General features: G+C 42.9%; 1 pseudogene; it reads left to right on the forward strand.

Moving 5' to 3' along the window:
* Nucleotides 1-17,211: 17,211 nt before the first annotated feature.
* LOC132226605 (TCF3 fusion partner-like) lies at nucleotides 17,212-17,948 on the forward strand (annotated as a pseudogene).
* The last annotated feature ends 3,015 nt before the right edge of the window (nucleotides 17,949-20,963 follow it).

Genomic DNA, 20,963 nt, shown 5'->3' on the forward strand with positions numbered 1-20,963 from the left:
ATATTTTATTCACTTGATGTTTAGAGTCACTTGTTGATAGATATGTATTTGTTGTTCATAATTTTTATCTTTACCTTTTTCTTCTTCTTCCTCTTCTTAAAGAATACCTTTCAGCATTTCATATAATACTGGTTTGGTGGTGATGAACTTCTTTAGCTTTTTCTTATCTGTGAAGCTCTTTATCTGACCTTCAATTCTGAATGATAGCTTTGCTGGGTAAAGTAATCTTGGTTATAGGTTCTTGCTATTCATCACTTTGAATATTTCTTGCCACTACCTTCTGGCCTGCATAGTTTCTGTTGAGAAATCAGCTGACAATCGTATGGGTACTCCCTTATAGGTAACTGACTGTTTTTCTCTTGCTGCTTTTAGGATTCTCTCTTTGACTTTTGCTCTTGGCATTTTAATTATGATGTTTCTTGGTGTGGTCCTCTTTGGATTCCTTTGGTTTGGGGTTCTCTGAGCTTCCTGGACTTGTAAGTCTATTTCTTTCAGCAGGTAGGGAAAGTTTTCTGTCATTATTTCTTCAAATAGGTTTTCAATATCTTGCTCTCTCTCTTCTTCTGGCACCCCTATAATTCGGATGTTGGTACGCTTGAAGTTGTCCCAGAGGCTCCTTACACTATCTTCATATTTTTTAATTATTTTTTCTTTTTTCTTTTCTGGTTGGGTGTTTTTTGCTTCTTCATATCTCAAATCTTTTACTTGATTCTTGGGATCCTCTATTCTGCTGTTGGGAGTCTGTATATTATTCTTTATTTCAGTCAGTGTATGCTTAATTTCTAGTTTGTCCTTTTCCATATCCTTGAGGGTTTCACTAAATTTATAGGTGGTTTCTAGAAAATTCTTGAAAAACCTTTTAACCGTGGGTTTAAACTCAATATCCAGTAGTTTGCTTTCCTCCATTTCTGTCATTTGTGACCTGTTTCTTTGTCTCCACATTTTGGCTGCTTTCCTGTGTTGATAGAGTGGCTTTCTGTGCTAGGTGTCCTATAGGGCCCAGTGGCTCAGCCTCCCCAATTACCTGAGGTGGACACTCTTGGTGCACCCCTTTGTGGGCTTTGTGCACAGTCTTGTTGTAGTTAAGCCTTGATTGTTGTAGGTATCCCTGGGAGGAATTGACCTCCAGGCCAATTGGCTGTGAGAGTCAGCTGTGTCTATGGTGGGAGAACTTCTGTGCTGGATACTCCCTTCTGGGGCAAGACTTGCTTCAGTGGGGCTTCGGTGCTCACTGAGTCTGCCCCCTGAATGTGTCCCTTATGGATCTGAGGAGTTGTAATGTGGATGGGTCCCACTCTGACCACTGGGTACACTGGCTCTTGGATCTCTAAGGAGGTGCTAATTTAGGCTCTTCCTCAGGCTACCCAGCAGGAGCTACGGATAGATCTGAAGATTCCTCTTCCTTGTTTGGGGTTTCGAGGTGCCCATATGAAGCCCAGCTGTGAAGAAGTGCAAACTGCTGTGGGGCCTTGGGCTTTCTTTTGGATATTCTGGGTCTCTCTGTCCTAGCTGTAGTTTGTTAGGTAATTTTAGATTGCAAAGGGCCAGGTCATTAATATGTAAAAGCCTCTGTGCACAGCTTGGTTGGGGCGGGGTCTCAGGGAATCAATAGGGTGGAACAAACAGCTGTGGCTGATCCTCAGCCCTCCCCTAAGAGGCCCCAGGTCTCAGTGTCCCACGGTAATCAGTAATCGCTGCAAGCACCTCTGAGAGAAAGCCGCCCTCAAGTTCTGCCCGACATTCCAGTTTCTGCCAGTATGAGTCTGGGTCCCCAGAGACTTGCCCTGAACTGGAGTTCAGAGCAGTCGGGAGCTTGTGTCTCCCTCCTGATTGAAAAAGACAACCTTGTTCTCAGTTGCCAGCCCTTTCTGCGTGCACCTCTGTACCTCTGCACTTTACGTCCGCACCTCCTCTGCATCTCAGTGTGCTTTTCTCTTTCCTTCTAGTTGTAGAATTTCCACTGAGCCAGCCTTCCTGTGGTTCTGGATGATTTCTGTTTTGTCTTTTAGTTGTAACTTTCAAGTGGTTGTGTGAGGCAGCAATTAAAGGTGTTTACCTATGCCGTCATCATGGTTTCTACTCCATTCACAAAACTTTAATTACTTTTTATCTTATTACTACACATTTACTCTATATTATGTTATTTTTAAACTAGAGGCCCGGTGCACAAAAATTTGTGCACTCGGGGGAAGGGGGGGTTGGTCCCTCAGCCTGGCCTGTGCCCTCTTGCAGTCTGGACCCCTCGGGGGATGACCACCTGCTGGCTTAGGCCTGCTCCTCCGGGGATTGTGCCTAAGCTGACAATCAGTCATCCCTCTGGCAGCGCGGCAGCCCTCGGGGGATGTCCACTTGCCAGCGGGGAGCAGACCGAAGCTGTAGTCGGACATCCTTAGCAGTGCTGAGGAGGCTGGAGAGGCTCCCACTAACACCGCTGTACTGGAAGCCATCAGCCTGGCTTGTGGCTTAGCAGAGCTCCCCTGTGGGAGCACACTGACCACCAGAGGGCAGCTTCTGCAATGAGCGTCTGCTCCTAGGTGGTCAGTGTGTGTCATAGTGACCAGTCATTCCCAGTCCTTCTGCTGTTAGAGTCAGTTTGCATATTACCCTTTTACTATATAAGATAGAGGCCTGGTGCACTGCTGGGGGCCGGCTGGTTTGCACTGAAGGGTGTCCCGGATTAGAGTGGGGGTCCCGTTTGGGTGCCTGGCCAGCCTGGGTGAGGGACTGATGGTTGTTTGCAGCTGGTCACACCACCTTCAGGGTTAGGGTCCCCACTGGGGTGTCTGGCCAGCCTGGGTGAGGGGATGATGGCTGTTTGCCACTGGTCACACCCTCTTCAGGGTGGGGGTCCCCACTGTGGTGCCTGGCCAGTCTGGATGAGGGGCTGAGGGTTGTTTTCAGGCTGGCCCATCTGGCGAAGGAAGCTCCCACCCTGTCCTTTTTTTATTAATTTTTTTATTTTGGGATTTATTTACCTTCTATAATTGAAACTTTGTTGCCACTCCAGGTCTGAGGCCAGGGCCTGCTGAAAGCAGGTATTTGAGCTTTGTTTAGCTTCTATAATTGAAACTTTGTTGCTTTTGGAGCTTAGAGCTGGGCTGAGGCAGGCTGGGAATCTTGGCTTCCTCCATCACTGGAGCAAGCAAGTCTCCTGCTCACTTCAGCTGCATGGCTGCGGGATGCCATCTTGGTTGGGTTAATTTGCATATCTTGCTGATTAGCCAATGGTATGTGTAGTGGAGTTATGGTCAATTACCATGTTTGTCTGTTATTAGATTTGATTTTTTATTTATTTTATTTTTTTAAAATTCTTTATTAGTTAAGGTATTACAAATGGGCCCTCATCCCCTCCCCATTAAACCCCCATCCTCCCACCCTTCACTCATGATCTCATCCCCCTGTTGTCCATGTCCATTGGTTAGGCTTATATGCATGCATACAAGTCCTTTGGTTGATCTCTTCCCCTTGCCCCCTCCCTCCCCTACTTTCCCTCTGGGGATTAATAGTCTGATCGCTGTTTCTCTGTCTTTGGATCTGTCCCTGTTCATCAGTCTATGTTGTTCTCTATATTCCACAAATGAGTGAAATCATGAGGTATTTATCTTTCTCTGACTGGATTATTTCACTTAGCATAATGCTCTCCAGTTCCATCCATGCTGTTGCAAAAGGCAAGAGTTCCTTCTTTTTTACCACAGTGTAGTATTCCATTGTGTAGATGTACCACAGTTTTTTAATCAACTCATCTGTTGATGGGCACTTAGGCTGTTTCCAAATCTTAGCTATGGTGAATTGTGCTGCTATGATTCTTTATTTTTTAAAATATTACATATGTCTCCTTATTCCCCCATTGACCACTCCCGAGTAACTCCCATGCCCCCAGCACATGCCTTCACCCCCCTTGTGTCTGTATTCATTGATTATGCTTATATTCATACATACAAGTCCTTTGGTTGATCTCTTGTCCCCTCCCCCAACCCTCCTCTGCCTTCCCTCTGAGTTTTGATGGTCTTTAGGATGCTTCTCTGTCTCTGGATCTATTTTTGTTCATCAGTTTTTGTTATTCATTATATTCCACAAATGAGTGAGATGATATGATATATATCTTTCTCTGACTGGCTTATTTCACTTAGCATAATGCTCTCTAGTTCCATCCATGGTGTTACGAATGATAAGAGTTCCTTCTTTTTCACAGCAGTGTAGTATTCCATTGTGTAGATGTATCACAGTTTTTTAATCCATTCATCTGCTGGTGGGCACAGAGGCAGTTTCCAAATCTTAGCTATTGTAAATTGTGCTGCTATGAATAGAGGGGCACATATATCCTTTCTAATTGCTGTTTCTGATTTCTTGGAATATATTTTCTTTGATAAGGGTTTAATCTCCAAAATTTACAGGGAACTCATACAACTTAACAAAAGAAAGATAATCAATCCAATCAAGAAATGAGCAAAGGGCCTAAATATATATATTTTTCAAAAGAGGACATACAGAAGGCTAAGAGACATATGAAAACATGCTCAAAGTCACTAATAATCCAAGAGATGCAAATCAAAATGACAATGAGGTACCATCTCACACCTGTTAGAATAGCTATCATCAACAAATCAACAAACGACAAGTGCTGGCAAGGATGTGGAGAAAAAGAAACCCCTCGTGCATTGCTGGTGGGAATGCAGACTGGTGCAGGCACTGTGGAAAAAAGTATGGCATTTCCTCAAAACTAAAAATGAAACTCCCATTTCACCCAGTAATCCCATTTCTAGGAATATATCTTCTTTTTTATTGAGGTATAATTGATAAATAAAATAATGTATATTTAAAGTATACAATATGGTGATTTGGTGGACTTACACAATTTGAAATTATTATAATAACTAAGTAAATTGACACATCCATCACTGAATAGTTACCTTCTTTATTTTACTTTTTTTTTTTTTTTTGGTTTTTACCATAATCTTCACCTGAGGATATTTTTCCCATTGATTTTTAGATACAGTGGAAGGGAGGTTAGGAGGAAGAGAGAGAGGGAGTGAGAGAGAGACATTAATTGGTTACCTCTCTCATGTGCCCTGACTAGGGCCAGGGATCGAACCTGCAACCCAGGTACATGCCCTTGAATAGGAATGGAACCTGAGATCCTTCAGTGTGAGGGCCTATATTCTTTTTCATTGAGCAACACCGTGAAGTGCTAGTTACTTTTAAAAAATTTGCTGGGAACTTTTAAAATCTACTCTTGTAGAAAATTTCAAATATATAATACACTATTATTAACTACTAGAGGCCTGGTGCAAAGGATTTGTGCATCAGTGGGTCCATTGGCTTGGCTTGCGCCATCTCACAATCAGGGACCCCTCGGGGGATGTTGGAGAGCTGGTTTAGGCCCAATCCCTGTCGCCCAGCTGAGGAACCCCACTGATGCATGAATCCGTGCACTGGGCCTCTAGTATATATATAAGATCTTTGGTTAATCTCTTCCCGCCCTCCCCCTCCCTGCCTTCCCTCTGAGATTCATCAGCCTGTTCCATGTTTCCATGTCTGTGCATTGAGTGTCTGCCCCCCGGTGGTCAGTGAGCATCATAGCTACTGGCGGGTTGGCCAGTCACTTACTTTTATATATATATATATATATATATATATATATATATATATATATATATAGCTAGTTATCTGTTGCATATTAGATCCTCAGAATTTAGGCATCTTATAAGTAAAAGTCTGCACTGTTGGACAAATACACTCCCATTTTCTCACCCAGCCTTCAGCAACTACCATTTCACTCTGCTTATATTAGTCCAACTTATAATCAATATCATACAGTATTTGTCTTTCTGTGCCTGACTTATTCACTTAGCATAATGCCTTCCAGGTTCATCCATAAACTAAAAAGCTTTTGCACAACAAAGGAAATAAAAAAAAATGAGAAAGCAACCTATGAAATGGAAGAAAATATTTGCAATTCATATATCTGAAAGGAGTTAATATCAAAAATATATAAGAAACTCAGACAATTCAATAGCAAAAATAAAAACAAACATAAAACGCACAAATAACCTGGCTAAATATATCCAAAAGAGCAGAATAAACATTTTTCTAAAGAAGATATGTAAGTGGCCAACTGGTACATGAAACAGTGCTCAACAGCACGAACCATGAGCGAAATAAAAATCAAAACCATAGTGAAATATCACTTTACATTTGACCTAGGATGGTTATTTTTAAAAAGACAAGCAATAGCAAGTGCTATTGAGGGTGTGGAGAAAAGGGAACCCTTGTAAACTGTTGGTTGAAATGTAAATTGATGCAGCTATTATGGAAAACAATATGGAGTTTCTTCAAAAAATTAAAAATAGTTTGAACTTGATCAGCAACGATACTTAGGTATGTTGTGCTATTCAAACATTGTCCCACATGAATTAAAGGGCCCAAATCACGCCAGGAAAACATGCCCCAAACCATACCATTGGCCCCATCAGCTTGAAGTGTACTCATGCATGTGGGCTGCATGCTTTCATGCTGTTTCCACCAAATTCTCACTCTGCCATCTGCATGATACAACTGGAAACGTGATTCACTGGACCACATGACTTTTTTCCAATGCTCCACTGTTCAATCTTTGTGTTCCTGTGAGAATTGGAGACGTTTTATCTTGGTAACTGCAGACAGCAAAGGTGTTCAAATGGGCTTCGGCTTCCATATCCCATACGATGCAGTGTACAGCTAATTTACCTACAGACGTCAGGTGGTCATAATAATCTGGCCACTCAGTGTATAAGTGTATATATATGTAATGTTATGTATATATATGTAATGTTATAATATATATATATATATATATATATATATATATATATATACTAGAGGCCCGGTGCACAAAAATTTGTGCACTCGGGGTGTGGAGAGGGGGTCCCTAAGCCCGGCCTGTGCCATCTCACAGTCTGGGACCCCTCGGGAGATAATGACCTGCTGGCTTAGGCCTGCTCCCGGGTGGCAGAGGGCAGGCCCAATCCCTAGGTGCAGCCCCTGGTACAGCTCAGAGCAGGGTCGATTGGGAAGTTCGGGCACCGCCGCCTGCCATGCACAGAGCAGGGCGGATCTGGAGGTTGCGATGCCACACCTAGTCACGCTCAGGGTACGGTTGATTGGGGGGTTGGGGCACCGCACCCTGTCACACTCAAGGCAGGGTTGATAGGGAAGTTGCCGTGCCACCCCCTGTCATGCACAGAACAGGGTGGATCAGGGGGTTGGGGCGCTGCCCCCTGTCATGCACAGAGCAGGGCCCATCAGGGGGTTGGGGCTCTGTACCCTGTCACACACAGAGCAGGGTTGATCAGGAGGTTGGGGAGCTACCCCCTGCCACGCACAGAGCAGGGCCGATCAGGGGGTTGAGGAGCTCCCTCCATCACGCACAGAGTAGGGCCAATAGGGGAGTTGGGGCACCGCCCCCTGTCATGCACAGAGCAGGGCCCATCACGGGGGTTGGGGCTCCGTACCCTGTCACACATAGAGCAGGGCTGATCAGGGGGTTGAGGAGCTCCCCACTGTCACTCACAGAGCAGGGCCCATCAGGGGGGTTGGGGCACCGCCCCTCTTCACACACCCCTCTTCACACACAGAGCAGGGCCGATTAGGGGGTTGGGGTGACGCCACTGTCACACTCAGGGCAGGACCGATGGGGAGGTTATGGCTCTACCCCATCACACACAGAGCAGGGCCCGTGGGGGGGGGGGGCGGGGGGGTCGCCGCCCTCTATCACCCACAGAGCAGGGCCAATCAGGGGGTTGGGGCACTGCACCCTGTCACACACAGAGCAGGGCCGATCAGGGGGTTAGGGCGCTGTACCCTGTCACACACAGAGCCGCAGGGCAATCAGGGGCTTTGGGCACTGCCCCCTGTCACGCTGATCCCGGTGCCAGGAGGCCTAGCGGCTCCGCTGATCCCGGTGCTGGGAGGCATATTACCCTTTTACTATATAGAATAGAGGCCTGGTGCATGGGTGGGGGCCGGCTGGTTTGCCCTGAAGGGTGTCCTGGATCAGGGTGGGGGTCCCGCTTGGGTGCCTGGCCAGCCTGAGTGAGGGGATGATGGCTGTTTGCAGCTGGTCACACACCCTTCAGGGTGGGGGTCCCCACTGGGGTGCCTGGCCAGTCTGGGTGAGGGCCTGAGGGCTGTTTTCAGGCTGGTGGGTGACTGAAGCTCCCAACTGCTCCTTTTTTTCTTTTTTTTTTTTTTTATTCCGGGCCAGCTTTAGCTTTGAGGCATCGGCTGCTGAAAACAGGTTTCTGGCCTTTGTTTACCTTCTGTATTTGATACAATGTTGTGGTCCGGCTGGCTGAAGCTCGGCTGAGTAAAACAGGTTTCTGGGGTTTTGTTTATCTTCTATATTTGCAACATAGTTGCTTAGAGTTGCAGCTGAGAGTCCGGCAAGTCAGGCGGGGACATTGGAGTCCTCCATCACTGAAGCAAGCAAGCCTCCCTGTTCGCATCAGCTGCCTGGCTGCCGGCCGCCATCTTGGCTGGCAGTTAATTTGCATATCACCGTGATTAGCCAATGGGAAAGGTAGCGGTCGTATATATATATATATATATATATATATATATATATATATATCTACACTAATAAAAGAGAAACATGGTAATTGGCATACGACCGCTACCTTTCCCATTGGCTAATCACAGTGATATGCAAATTAACTGCCAGCCAAGATGTGTGTATATATATATATATATATATATATATATATATATATATATACAGTATAACATTATAGTATAGTATAACTCAGCCATAAAATGAGGGGACAACATTAATGACACTCAGGGCATTATGTTAACTTACAAGAATCTTTATAATTTGATCACTCTCACTATTTCTCAAATTTGACTCCTGTATGCGTTTTCTACACACACAAGCTTATTTTAATCATTACAATTTCAACCTTTATATGACTGCTTCCAAAATTGGCTTTTTCTAGATTCTTTGTTTACTCTCAATAATTATATAATTCTTAAAATGTGTGCCTATAAACAGATCAATGTAAGTCCTGTTGGTAAATTTTTCCTTGAAGCATTATTCCTTCTTAGTGCTCTTTATTTTTTGAAGCAATTGTTTTTATGCTACCTTTCTTCTAAAACCTATATGTATTATAAATCCTCTAAACCCCAGTAATTAACCATGGATCAATACAATAGTGGATTCAAAATCTATTGCCCTTCTCCTCATACAGTAAAGACTCTTTCTGTTATTGTTATTCATCTTGGCATGTTTTACACATTTTATTCTTATTTAGATAAATTCTAAAATTGTGCAATTACAAAATTTGCAAGAATAAGAAAGTTACCCTTGTTAAAAGAGTATTCCAAATTACTATGCTATTTGTCTGTTTAGCTGTTAGTCATTTTCCTACCTATTCATGGGTCCATTTGATTTTGTCCATTATTTATACTGTCTCATATGCAATTTTGAGGACAGGGACTGTATATTGCATTCTAATTTCTAGCAGAATTTGAAACTTAAATCAAGTCATAGTAAATGTTTGCTGTCAAAAATAAAAATAATCTATGTTTATGGAAATATATTTATTGAAAACTGTACATCATTCAAGTTATGTAAACTTTTTGAAACCAAGAAGCAGAACATCTGCTCTGGTATGGGTCTTAGTTAGCATAGTTTCTTTATATTTTCAGTTGAAAACTTACTAAATTACAGGCCACTTCCTTGTGAGAGAGATAGCTATTGTAATCAAAAACTCTGTTTATTCATGTTTTTGCAAACTTATGTTTAAGAAGTATATAATAAGGCATATCTGGCAGCTGCAAAGTAACAAATCCACATATCTCCCAACAATAATGCTTAGTAATATGCACAGAGGAGAGATACATTTTACCACGTAGTTATCCATGCTGAGTGATTAAACTGAACCACCTGTGAAAAGAAAAAGGGACATACCATTTATAACTCAAGCTCAGCAGTCTTTCTAAACAATGTGTCTTTGATAAAAAATGTTATGAGGGCAATGTAAAAATATAATTCTTCCATAAACTGTGTAAAATACTGGCTATAGTAATTAATATCCTGCATCATTTTAAGGAAATCTAAAAAATTATATAGGCCTGTAAACATTTTAAGACTGATTGACACAGTCATACATTTTTAGAAAGTGCTTCTTGAGAGGCCTTAATCCTCAACTTTATTAAAAAAAAATTGCTTGTGCCGAAACCGGTTTGGCTCAGTGGATAGAGCGTCGGCCTGCGGACTGAAAGGTCCCAGGTTCGATTCCGGTCAGGGGCATGTACCTGGGTTGTGGGCATATCCCCAGTAGGAGATGTGCAGGAGGCAGCTGATCGATGTTTCTCTCTCATCGATGTTTCTAACTCTCTATCTCTCTCCCTTCCTCTCTGTAAAAAATCAATAAAATATATTTTTTTAAAAAAATTGCTTGTTTTGTTTGGATACTACAAATGAAAATAAAAGAATAATTTTATTTTGGGTTGGTTGGTTTTATAAATGCTAATTTCATTATTAAGCAAAGCCTATTTTAATATTCAACAAATAACAACCAACAAATTTTATTTTGTTTTATTTTTTCTTTGGTTATTATAATTTTCTTTTCTGATACTTAGTTCAACATTACTTTGATAGATTCCAGAATATATTTTCACAATAGGCCATAGTTCAGTGCTAGTTAATCTGCCATATTTCAGTATTCTTTACATACATTAACTTCTTTATCACAAGCAATTATTAGATAGCAATTATCCTTGTCTCTGTTTAAAAACAAAAATACTGAGGCACAGATATGTGAAGTTATTGCCCAAGAATACACAGGGATCCAGAAATTAGATGAATGTAATCTGATTCTGGGATCCTTGCCCTACAACATTACATGGCTCTGTCTCTCAATGAAAGCTAATTGTGCACTCCTGGGAACTTTAAGTCATTTGTTTAAATACAATTTTACATACTGAAAAATAGCAATATACCAATAACTAGGTTTCAACATTCTATTTTTGTATACTTCAACTCATAATAAATAGGTCTGAGCAGAAACAGTATTTTTATAAGAAAATTTCCATGGAATATGCACTTTCTCAGTATGTAAATATAGGTAGTTTGAATCACATTCTTTCATGATCTGAGCACGGTTAATTGTTTATTAGTTCACAGGGAAGTCATCCAGAAACCCTCTGAATTGCAGTACTTGCATAGGCAGCTGAAGTTTTGTCACATGCACTGCCACATGTGTTGCACACAGCCACAGAGGAGCTCTGCAACACCCCACTTTGTGTATTTGAAGTGAGCAGTGTTGATGCAGGGAGATGATGGTGTAACAGCATAAATTCAAACAATAAAGCAAAGATTCATTTCTTTCCTTTGCACTTCCCCTGCATTGCATAACATTTTTATATCTAGAATCTACAATAAATGAATACAACTTTCTAGACAAGAAATCAAACTATCTAAAGGAAATAATTATCTTTCTAAGTAGAAAATAAAAATTTCCACTAGTTTAAATTTTGTGTTAAATGAATATTCATAAGTAGTTCAACCTTCCTAAATACCCTCCACATGAAAATTAATAGACTCAAGAAATTGTAGTTGGGAGACACAGAAAATTTTTTTGCACAGATACCTCTCACATTGGCAATGATCATGATTTTGTCTTAGGGCCTCTAGCCACTCTTGCTATTTGCTCTAGCTGCATCCTAAAATTTTGGTGTGACATTTACTTTTGGCAAATATGAAAGCTAGGAAATGGTATGAATACTTAGAAAACAAGATGAATTAGATGGAATATAAACATATAAAGGAGATGTTGAAATGTAAGATTCAAAATTCAGCACCAGAATTCTAGGACTGATGACTTATTGATACATTCTAATAGAAAAAAAGTACTTTCTTTTTATAAACATGCTACCAAACATATTATTCAATCACACAGACCTTCTTGAATACAGTTAGATAAACACATTATCTTTTGACCTTTTTAAAGTTGATAGGAATGAAGAAGATGAAATGTATCCTTAGAGAACATCAGCTTTTGAGGCATAATAGATCAAATACCAAGCTCTGAATCAGCTGTCAGAATGTAATTCTGGCTCTTTTGCTTACAAATTTGGAGTTTCTGAAAGAGTAAGTGGCTTGAATATATGTATCTGTGACGGGATATTAAAATTTCCACAGGGCTATGCTCACATACCAAAGCATGTGATAACACTTACTGCATGTGACATGCCATGTAATATTCAGCATCTCAGAAAATATGGTAATTAAAAGTGCTTTGTAAACTAATAAGTGCTTATCAGAATCAGGTGATTATTTGTACTCAGTTGTGTTATTTATTTCAAAAAAGAAAATCATCCATATTTCCAAGGGCCTCATTAAAGTATAAAAGCACTCTTTTTCTCATGCTTTGAATAGTAGTACATTTATTTTCATTGTTTACCTCTATCTTAATTGCATTAGTATCCCAGGGCTGCAGTAACAAAGTCCCACAAACCGGGAGGCTTACTTAACACAGAAATTTATTGTTTTACGGTTCTGGAGCCTAGAAATCTGAAACCAAGATATCAGCGGAGCCATACTCCCTCTGAAGCCTGCACGTGAGAATTATTCCTGCTGCTTCTGGTTTATGATGCTTGCCAGCAATCCTGGGCATTCCTTGGTTTGTAGGAGCATCACTATGTACTCCCCCTCCATTATCACATGGCCATCTTCTCTCTGTGTGTCTTTCTCCTCTCATAGTGTTTTACTCCTCTTCTTATAAAGATGTAAGTCATATTGGAATAGGACCCACTCTAATAACCTCATCTTAATTTGATTACATCTGCAAAGACCCTACTTTTGGTAAACCATTCATTGTTTAATAACATGCTATTTAGCCTCCATGTGTTTGAATACTTTTAGGTGCTTTTACTGTAGTAGATTTCTAATTTCATTCCACTGTGATCTGAGAAGACGCTTGATATGATTTCAATCTTCTTGAACTTGTAGAGATTCCTTTTGTGTCCTAACATGTGGTCTATCTTTGTGAATGGTCCATGTGCACTTGAGAAGAATGTATATTCTGCTGTGTTGGGGTGAAAAGTCCTATAAATGTCAATTAAAATCATCTGATCCAGTGTGTCCTTTACAGTCACTGTTTCCTTACTAAGTCTTTATCTGGAAGATTTATCCAGTGAAGTCAGTGAGTGTATGACTGTGTTGTTGTCAATCTCTCCCTTAAAGTCCTCTAGAAGTTTTTTATATATTTAGGTTCTGCTAAATTGGGTGCATACATGTTTACCAGGGTTATATCTTCTTGTTAGATTGATCCCTTTAGTATTATGTAGTGGCCTTTGTTGTCTCTTATGATGGCCTTCATTTTGAAGTCTATTTTGTCAGATATGAGTATTGCTACTTCAGCTTTTTTTTTTTTCCCATTAGCATAGGAAAAATTTTCCCATCCCTCTGCTCTCATCCTGTGTGTGTCTTTTGTTTTGAGGTAGGTCTCTTAGAGACAGCATATAGTTGGGTCATGTTTTTGTATCCATTCAGCTACCCTATACATTTTATTAGAGCACTTAGTCCATTTACATTTAGGGTTATTACTGATAGGTACTTATTTATTACCATTTTAATTCTGTATGCCTAGGTTTCTCTCTCTGTTTCTTCTCATTACTGCAGTCCCTTTAGCATTTTTTGTAATGCTGGCTTGGTAGTTATATACGCCTTTAGCCTTTTTTTTTTTTTTGGTCTGGGAAGCTTTTTATTTCAGCATCTATTTTGAATTATAGCCTTGCTGGACATGGGAAGCTTTTTATTTCAGCATCTATTTTGAATTATAGCCTTGCTGGACATAGTAATCAGATCATTGCTTTTCATTACCTTAAGCACTTCATCCCATTCCCTTCTGGCCTGTAGAATTTCTTATGAGAAATCAGGTGTCAGCCTTATGGGACATCCTTTGTAGGTAACAATTTGCTTTTCTCTTATTGCATTTAAGATTCTCTCTTTGTCTTTAATTCTTGGCATTTTAATTATGATGTGTCTGAGAGTGGGTCTGTTTGGGTTCTTCTTGCTTGGGGTTCTCTGTGCCTCCTGGACTTGTGTAACTTTTTCCTTTACCAGGTTAAGGAGGTTTTCTACCATTATTTCTTCAAACATGTTCTCTATCCCTTTCTCCTTTTCTGCCTCTTCTGGCACACCTGCTATTCTAATATTGTTATGTTTCATGTTGTCCCACAGCTCCCTTAAGCTGTCCTGCTGTATTTTAATTGTTTTTTTTTTCTTTTTGGTTCTCTGATTGAGTGATTTTTATTAACCCTGTCTTCTAATTCACTGATTTGATCCTGAGCTTCCCCTGATCTGCTGTGTATTCCTTCCAATGTGCTTTTTATTTGTGTTATGTCATTCTTTATTTCCAACTGCTCTTTTTTTCAGTTACTATATCTTTTCTCATGCTGTTGAGCATCTTTACCATCATTACTCTAAACTCTTTTTCAGATAAATTTCTTATTTCTTCTTCTGGGAAATTCTCTTGTTCTTTCATTTGGGGGTTGTTTCTTTGCCTCCTTATTTTGGCTGTCTGTTTGGGTTTGTGACTATGTACAGTGGGGCCTTGACTTACGAGTTTAATTCGTTCTGAGACCGAGTTCCTTAAGGAGCTCATTAAGGAGCTCGTTAACTCAAATTACTCTATCAACTCAATGCAAAAAATCGGCCGAGAGACAGCTGGTATCTCAGAAAACTCATTAGTCGGGACACTCGTAAGTCAAGGCCCCACTGTATTAGGTAGATCTTCTATGTCTCTCAATCTCTACTGCAGGATAGTGTCAAAGGCTGTTTCTGACTAATTAAATCAGACAAAAACTCAAAGCCTCCAGATACTGCCTCTGCCTACAAACTGATAGGATTCTGACAAAATTGGCCCCAGATAAGTGCCTTCAGGGGTGGTGAGAGATTTTTTTCCCAACAGGGCGGGGCAGTTGCTTCTGCCTGGAGGCTAATTGTTATTTTTAGTCTCTTAAGTGGCCTCAGGGCAAGGAGTTTTCCAATAGGTTGGGGCAACTGCCTTCCCCCCAGGCAAGGCAAATGTCTGTGTGAGAAAGATGTCCTCCAATGCATGAGGGAATGACTCATCACAGGAAACTGGGGGTGCCTGCCTTCTGAGCTCTAACCCTCAAGTCCCCAGCACTGGCTTCTGCTCACACAGTTCCAGTCCACTCTGCCCTCCTTCTGCCAGAGCACAAGGTGAGTGGCTTCTCAGGGAATTTTGTGCATTGGTCCTTTAAGAGGGTGCCTGAATTTTCAGCCATCACTGCTTGGCAGATAGCAACCCCTTTGCTTCTCACAGCCAGATGTTATGTGGGTACCCTTCTCAGTTCTGGTGCTCTCTGCTGGGGGCCCACCTTGGAGATTACATCCCAGAGTTCTCAGTGGCAACCTCCCACAGCTGATATATCTCCCCAGAACTTCAGCTGCTGTCTGTGGGTGCCTGGCCAGCCCTTTCGTGCCTCCACCCCTCCTTCCAGTCTCTATGCAGTCTCCACTTTTGGTCTTTTGATATCAGGGCTCTCTCCTGCTAGTCTTCCATTGATGATTCAGGAAATTTTTCTGTATTTTAGTTGTAATTCCAGTTTGTTCCTGGGAGCATGTCCATGCAGCATCCACTTACTCTGTTGCCATTTTTAAATCTTCACAACCAACAAATTTTAAAAAGCAGGTAAAATTTATATAGTCATTATAAGCATATACATTATTCATATATTTAATCTCTACTCAATCTAAATACACCATAAAATAATTTAAAATATAAAAATGTGAGTATATGTGTTAGTCATTATCTAATGTGATCTGAATTAATTTTTTTTATTATTTATTATAAAAGTAATTTATAGAAAAAATTCAGAGCAATTCCAAGTAAAGTTAAAATAAATAATCCACAATATCATGCTAAAGATAATTACTGTAAAACATCTTTGTCTTATTTTCTATTTTATGCACATATTATTACATATTTTAGATTATTTATGATATATAATGTTGTGTTCTTTTTATACTTAATGTCATATAAAAGATATTTTATGATGTTTTAAATATATTTTATCTCTTGAAAAGCATCATTTTAATGAAAGTATCCTATCTAATAAAAGAGAAAAATGGTAATTGGCGTACGACGATACCCTTTTCATTGGCTAATCAGGGCTATATGCAAATTAACTGCCAACTAAGACTGGCAGTTAACTGCCAACATAGGCGCAATGCTGGGAGGCGAAAGGGGAAGGAGGGAAGAAGCTGCCTGCCGCTGACTGCCGCTGACTGCAATCGGAAACCCAGGCGGCAGCTAAGAGCCAGAGAACCGAGCTGCCTTTGCTCGGAGAAGCCAGGCCTCCTTTGCCGGCTTCTGTGATAAGAGAACCTGGCCGCCTTTGCCGGCCCTGGGCCAGTAATGGGAGAAGCTGGGTGGGGCAGGGAAGAGGCGGATGTCTGCCTGGCTTCTCAGATCACTGATCACCAGTGATGGGAGAACACCCAGAGGCGGGGCCAGAGGCCAGGCTGCATAGCTGCCTGGGGACACCATCTGGACCCCAGGGGCGACGCAGCCAGGCCCCAGGAGACCCAGGGCCTGGGGCTGAGTTGCAGCTGTGGTACGCAATCCGGTGCCTGGGCTGAGGAGACCCAGAAGGAGACCCAGGTGCCGGGGCTGTTTTTGCCGCTGGGGCAAGCAATCCGGTGCCCAGGTTGAGGAGACCCAGGGCCCGGGGCTGCGTCGCAGCTGGGGCACGCCATCCAGTCCGGGGGCGATACAGCCAGGCCCCAGAAGGAGACCCAGGCACCAGGGCTGTATCGCTGCTGGGGCACGCGATCCAGTACCTGGGCTGAGGAGACCCAGAAGGAGACCCAGGGGCCTCGCAAGAGGAGAGTCTCCATGGTCAGATGGCGTGGTGTCGGGACAGGAATAAAGACCCGAGGTGACTCAGATGCCTGGCCACAGGGTTAGACCAGCCAGCAGGGCCTTTCAGTTGGGACTGGGGTGGGGGTGGGGTGAGGGAGGCAAGCCGGAAATAGAGAACTACAACTCCCAGGAGGCTTAGCGTCCAGGGCCTGGGTGCCTGGCTGTGAAATCGGATGGGCTGTAGTTTCGCAAGCCACTTTAAACTAGAGGCTTGCAAGGTTAGAAGTTCTGCGTCGGGAGCCAGGGAGAAATGGAGCTGGAGCAGAGAGAGGGGTCCATGGCAGCTGTGGGCTTTGAGGAGTTCTCAGCACCTCCCGGCTGGGAGCTGGCGCTGCCTCTGCTGAAGGTGGTCACATCCTGGAGAGCGAGCTTGAGACCGAAGTGGAGTTCGTGTCTGGGGGTCTGGGCAGCTCCAGCCTCCAGGAGTGAGACGAAGAGGAGGAGGCAGCCTGAGGCCAGTAAGGGCAGCGCCAACAGGAACTCAATCGCAGGAAGTACCAGGCGCTGGATTGGCGCTGCAAGGAGATTGAGCAGGCGAAGGAGCGGGTCCTGAACAGGCTCCATCAGATACAGAGGATAACACGGAGACTCCAGCAGGAGCGGAGGTTCCTCATGAAGGTGCTGGACTCCTACGGTGACAACTACCGGGCCAGCCAGTTCACCATCTTACTGGAGGACGAGGGCAGCCAGGGCAGAGACGCCCCCAACCCAGGCAACGCTGAGAACGAGCCTCCAGAGAAAGAGGGGCTGTCCCCGCCCAGGAGGACGCCAGCGCCCACAGAAGCCAGCAGCCCGGCCCCTGGCAAGGGGCCCAGCAGTTGGAAGAGGTGGCGAGTGCCATAGGAAGGGCACTGGGCAGGAGTCCCGCTGACTCTGGAGCTGGCCCCCGTGCAGATAAAGGTGGAGGAAGACTTTGGCTTCTAAGCCCTCGAGGCTCTGGACTTAAGTTGGGTTTCTCGGGGGCCAGACAAGCTGCTGTCCTACCACACCCTAGCCAGCTCCCCCTTTGACTGACCCCCCAATAAATGGACCCGATGCAAAAAAAAAAAAAGCTTATAGAGGCATGTTTATAGGATCAAACAGTATAAATATAGATGTAACAGGACAATAAAAAGAGAACCTGGCTATGATGATAACCTGAATGCTGCCTCTGTGTCATTCCTTCTTTGGGAACCCCTGGACCTGCTGGGGCTGGACCCCAACATTCCTCTTCTTATAAGGACTTCAGTGAGATGGGCTAAGGGTCCCACTGGAACTGCCACAATTTAATGTAATCCCCTCTTTAAAGATCTTCTCTCCATATACAGGTACATTCTGAGGTTCTGGGGATTAGGATTTTAACATACATTTTGTTGATTACCCAAATCAGCCCTTAACAACCAGCATGTTTCAGAAAGTAGATTCCTACAGGGTTATTTACCAAACATTCAGAAGTATTTTTAAAAGAGCTAAGCCCCTCGCCCACCGTGTGGGCCCCTCCCAGCGAACAGCGGAGGCCTGGGTTCCGGGCACCGGAGGAAAACTGGTGCCAGCAGCCAGGGGAAGGGGCCCCCAAGGGGCCCCAGATTGCGAGAGGGCACAGGGTGGGCTGAGGGACCCACCCGAGTGCACAAATTTTTGTGCACCGGGCCTCTAGTACCTTTCATAATAAGAATGCATCATGATTTACTTGGTCATGTCTCTTTAGGGACATATAAAATTTTTTAGTTTATTACATGTAATAAAAGTTTTGTGTCTATATCTTAGTCCAGATATCAAATTATATTATTAAAATAGATTGTAAGTCAAATATAGATCGAAGTGGTCTTTCCTGAATATTTTAGTTAAAACTGTACTTTCACTGAGGTAGTTTTACTATTACTGTTCATCTGGTTTACAAATGTGGTGGAAAATCTAAGATTTTCTAAGAGAATGATAAACTTTGAGAAGGACACTGGTAAAAATGACAAAGTGGTTTCAAATGTGATCAGTTCCTGACTTCCAGGCAAGATGGTAGGTAGGTACCTGCAGGAGTCACCTCTTTCCACAACCACATCAAAATTACAAATAAACTACAGAACCACTATCATTCAGAACTACCTGAAATCTGATGGAATAGAAGTCCTACAACTAGGAAATTAAAGAAGAAACCACAGAGACACTGAACAGGCTGGTTCCACTTGTGGCAGATAAAAATTGGGAGGGATATCTTGGCTGTGGAGGTCTCCCCTGAGGAGTGAGGGGTTACAGCCTTATGCCAGGCCTCCTTGCCCACAGTTCAGGTGATAGGAAGAAATATCCCCATAACTCCTGGCTGTAAAAACCAGTGTGATTGTGGCTAAGTGATACAGAGGGCTTCCGGAGTCCTAGGGCGTTCTTAAAGGATCCACACATGGCCTTACTTGGACTCACTTACTCTGAGTTCCAGCACTGGGGCAGCAGTTTGAAAGGCAGGGGGACATACAGGGAGGAAATGAATTATATGGCATCAGGGCAAAGGCTCGTGGGCAGCTTTCTCCCAGACAGAAGTGCTGGCAGAGGCCATTGTTCTTTTGATGAGCCCTCTCTCCACAAAGCCTGCAGGCAGGTGCCAAATCTGAGACTCCATCAACCTGGCTCACACTGTTTACCCTATCCTAATGATTCTTTGAGGCCCTGTCCCACCCAAATATCAGGCCCACTTGAGCTATTTTTAGTGGCTTTCCCCTACAAGAGGGCAGTAAGTGGCTCATGCTTCAGATTTTCCAAAAGTCTCTCAAACAAGCAGCACCTGCCCTCAGCATCCCCTGCACCTCTTGCTAAGTGTCCACGGACCTGGCACTAGCCACGGTTGGCTGTGGTTCCAGCTTGGTCTTGCCTGGGCACCTCTAAACGCAGCATAAGCAGCACCTATTTTCAGATGCTTTGTAGCTCATGTTGGGTGGCCCCAGGCAGAACATAAGTGGTGGCTGACCTTGGCCTACACCTCCTGGGAAGCCCCAAAGCAAACACACCCAATGGACAATTTCAGGCCACTTTGAAGCATCCCTGCCAAACTAGCTCCACAAGTGAAACACTGAAGGGGCGGACTCAGCGGTAATCAGAGCCCCACTGAAGTATACCCTACTCTTTGGGGTACACCCCGGGCATCTGATCCTCCACAGTGGTTGGAGGTTAGAGTTTGGTCCTTGCAGCTGATAGTATATGGATACATCCCTTCCATTTACATGTCAATAGTAATCAAAGATCAGCTACACAAAGAGGGTGCACACATGGAGGGCACAACTGAGTGTCCAGCTTGGGCCATCTAGGAGCTATGCCGCTGGACCCTACAGAATACATTAGGCCACTCTACCAAGCTTGGGAGACAGAGCAGGCTTATTTATTGCATGGAAACAAACACAGGGAGGCTGCCAAAATGAGAAGACAAAGGAACATGTTGCAAATAAAAGAACAGAACAAAACAAAGGAAGAACTAAACAATATTGTGACAAGCAATCTCGCAGACGCAGAGTTCAAAACTCTGCTTATAAGGATGCTCAATGAACTTAGTGAGAATGTCAACGGCATAAGAAAGGACAGGTCATAAACGAAGGATAAACTAACTAAAATGAAAAATAATTTACAGGGAGTCAACAGTAGAGCAGATGAAGCTGAGAATCAAATCAATGATTTTACCTATATGGGAGCAAAAAGCACCCAATCGGAACAGCAAAAAGAAGAAAGAATACAAAAACATGAGGATAGTGCAAGAGGCTCTGGGACAACTTCAAGCATCCTAACATTTGCATCATGACGGCCCCAGAAGGAGAAGTGAGAGAACAAGATATTGAAAACCTATTTGAAAAATAGAAAATTTCTCTTACTTGGTGAAGGAAATAGACAGACAAATCCAAGAAGTGCATAGAGTTCCAAATAAATGAACCCAAAGTTAATGACAAAGAGAGAATCTTAAAGGCAGCTAGAGAAAAACAGTGGGTTACTTATAAGGAAGCTCCAATAAGACTGTTATCTGATTTCTCAACAGAAACTTTGCAAGCCAGAGGGAGTGGCAAGAAATATTAAAAGTGA

The sequence above is a fragment of the Myotis daubentonii genome, chromosome 1 (genome assembly GCF_963259705.1).
Source record: "Myotis daubentonii chromosome 1, mMyoDau2.1, whole genome shotgun sequence".
NCBI classification, from domain to species: Eukaryota; Metazoa; Chordata; class Mammalia; order Chiroptera; family Vespertilionidae; genus Myotis; species Myotis daubentonii.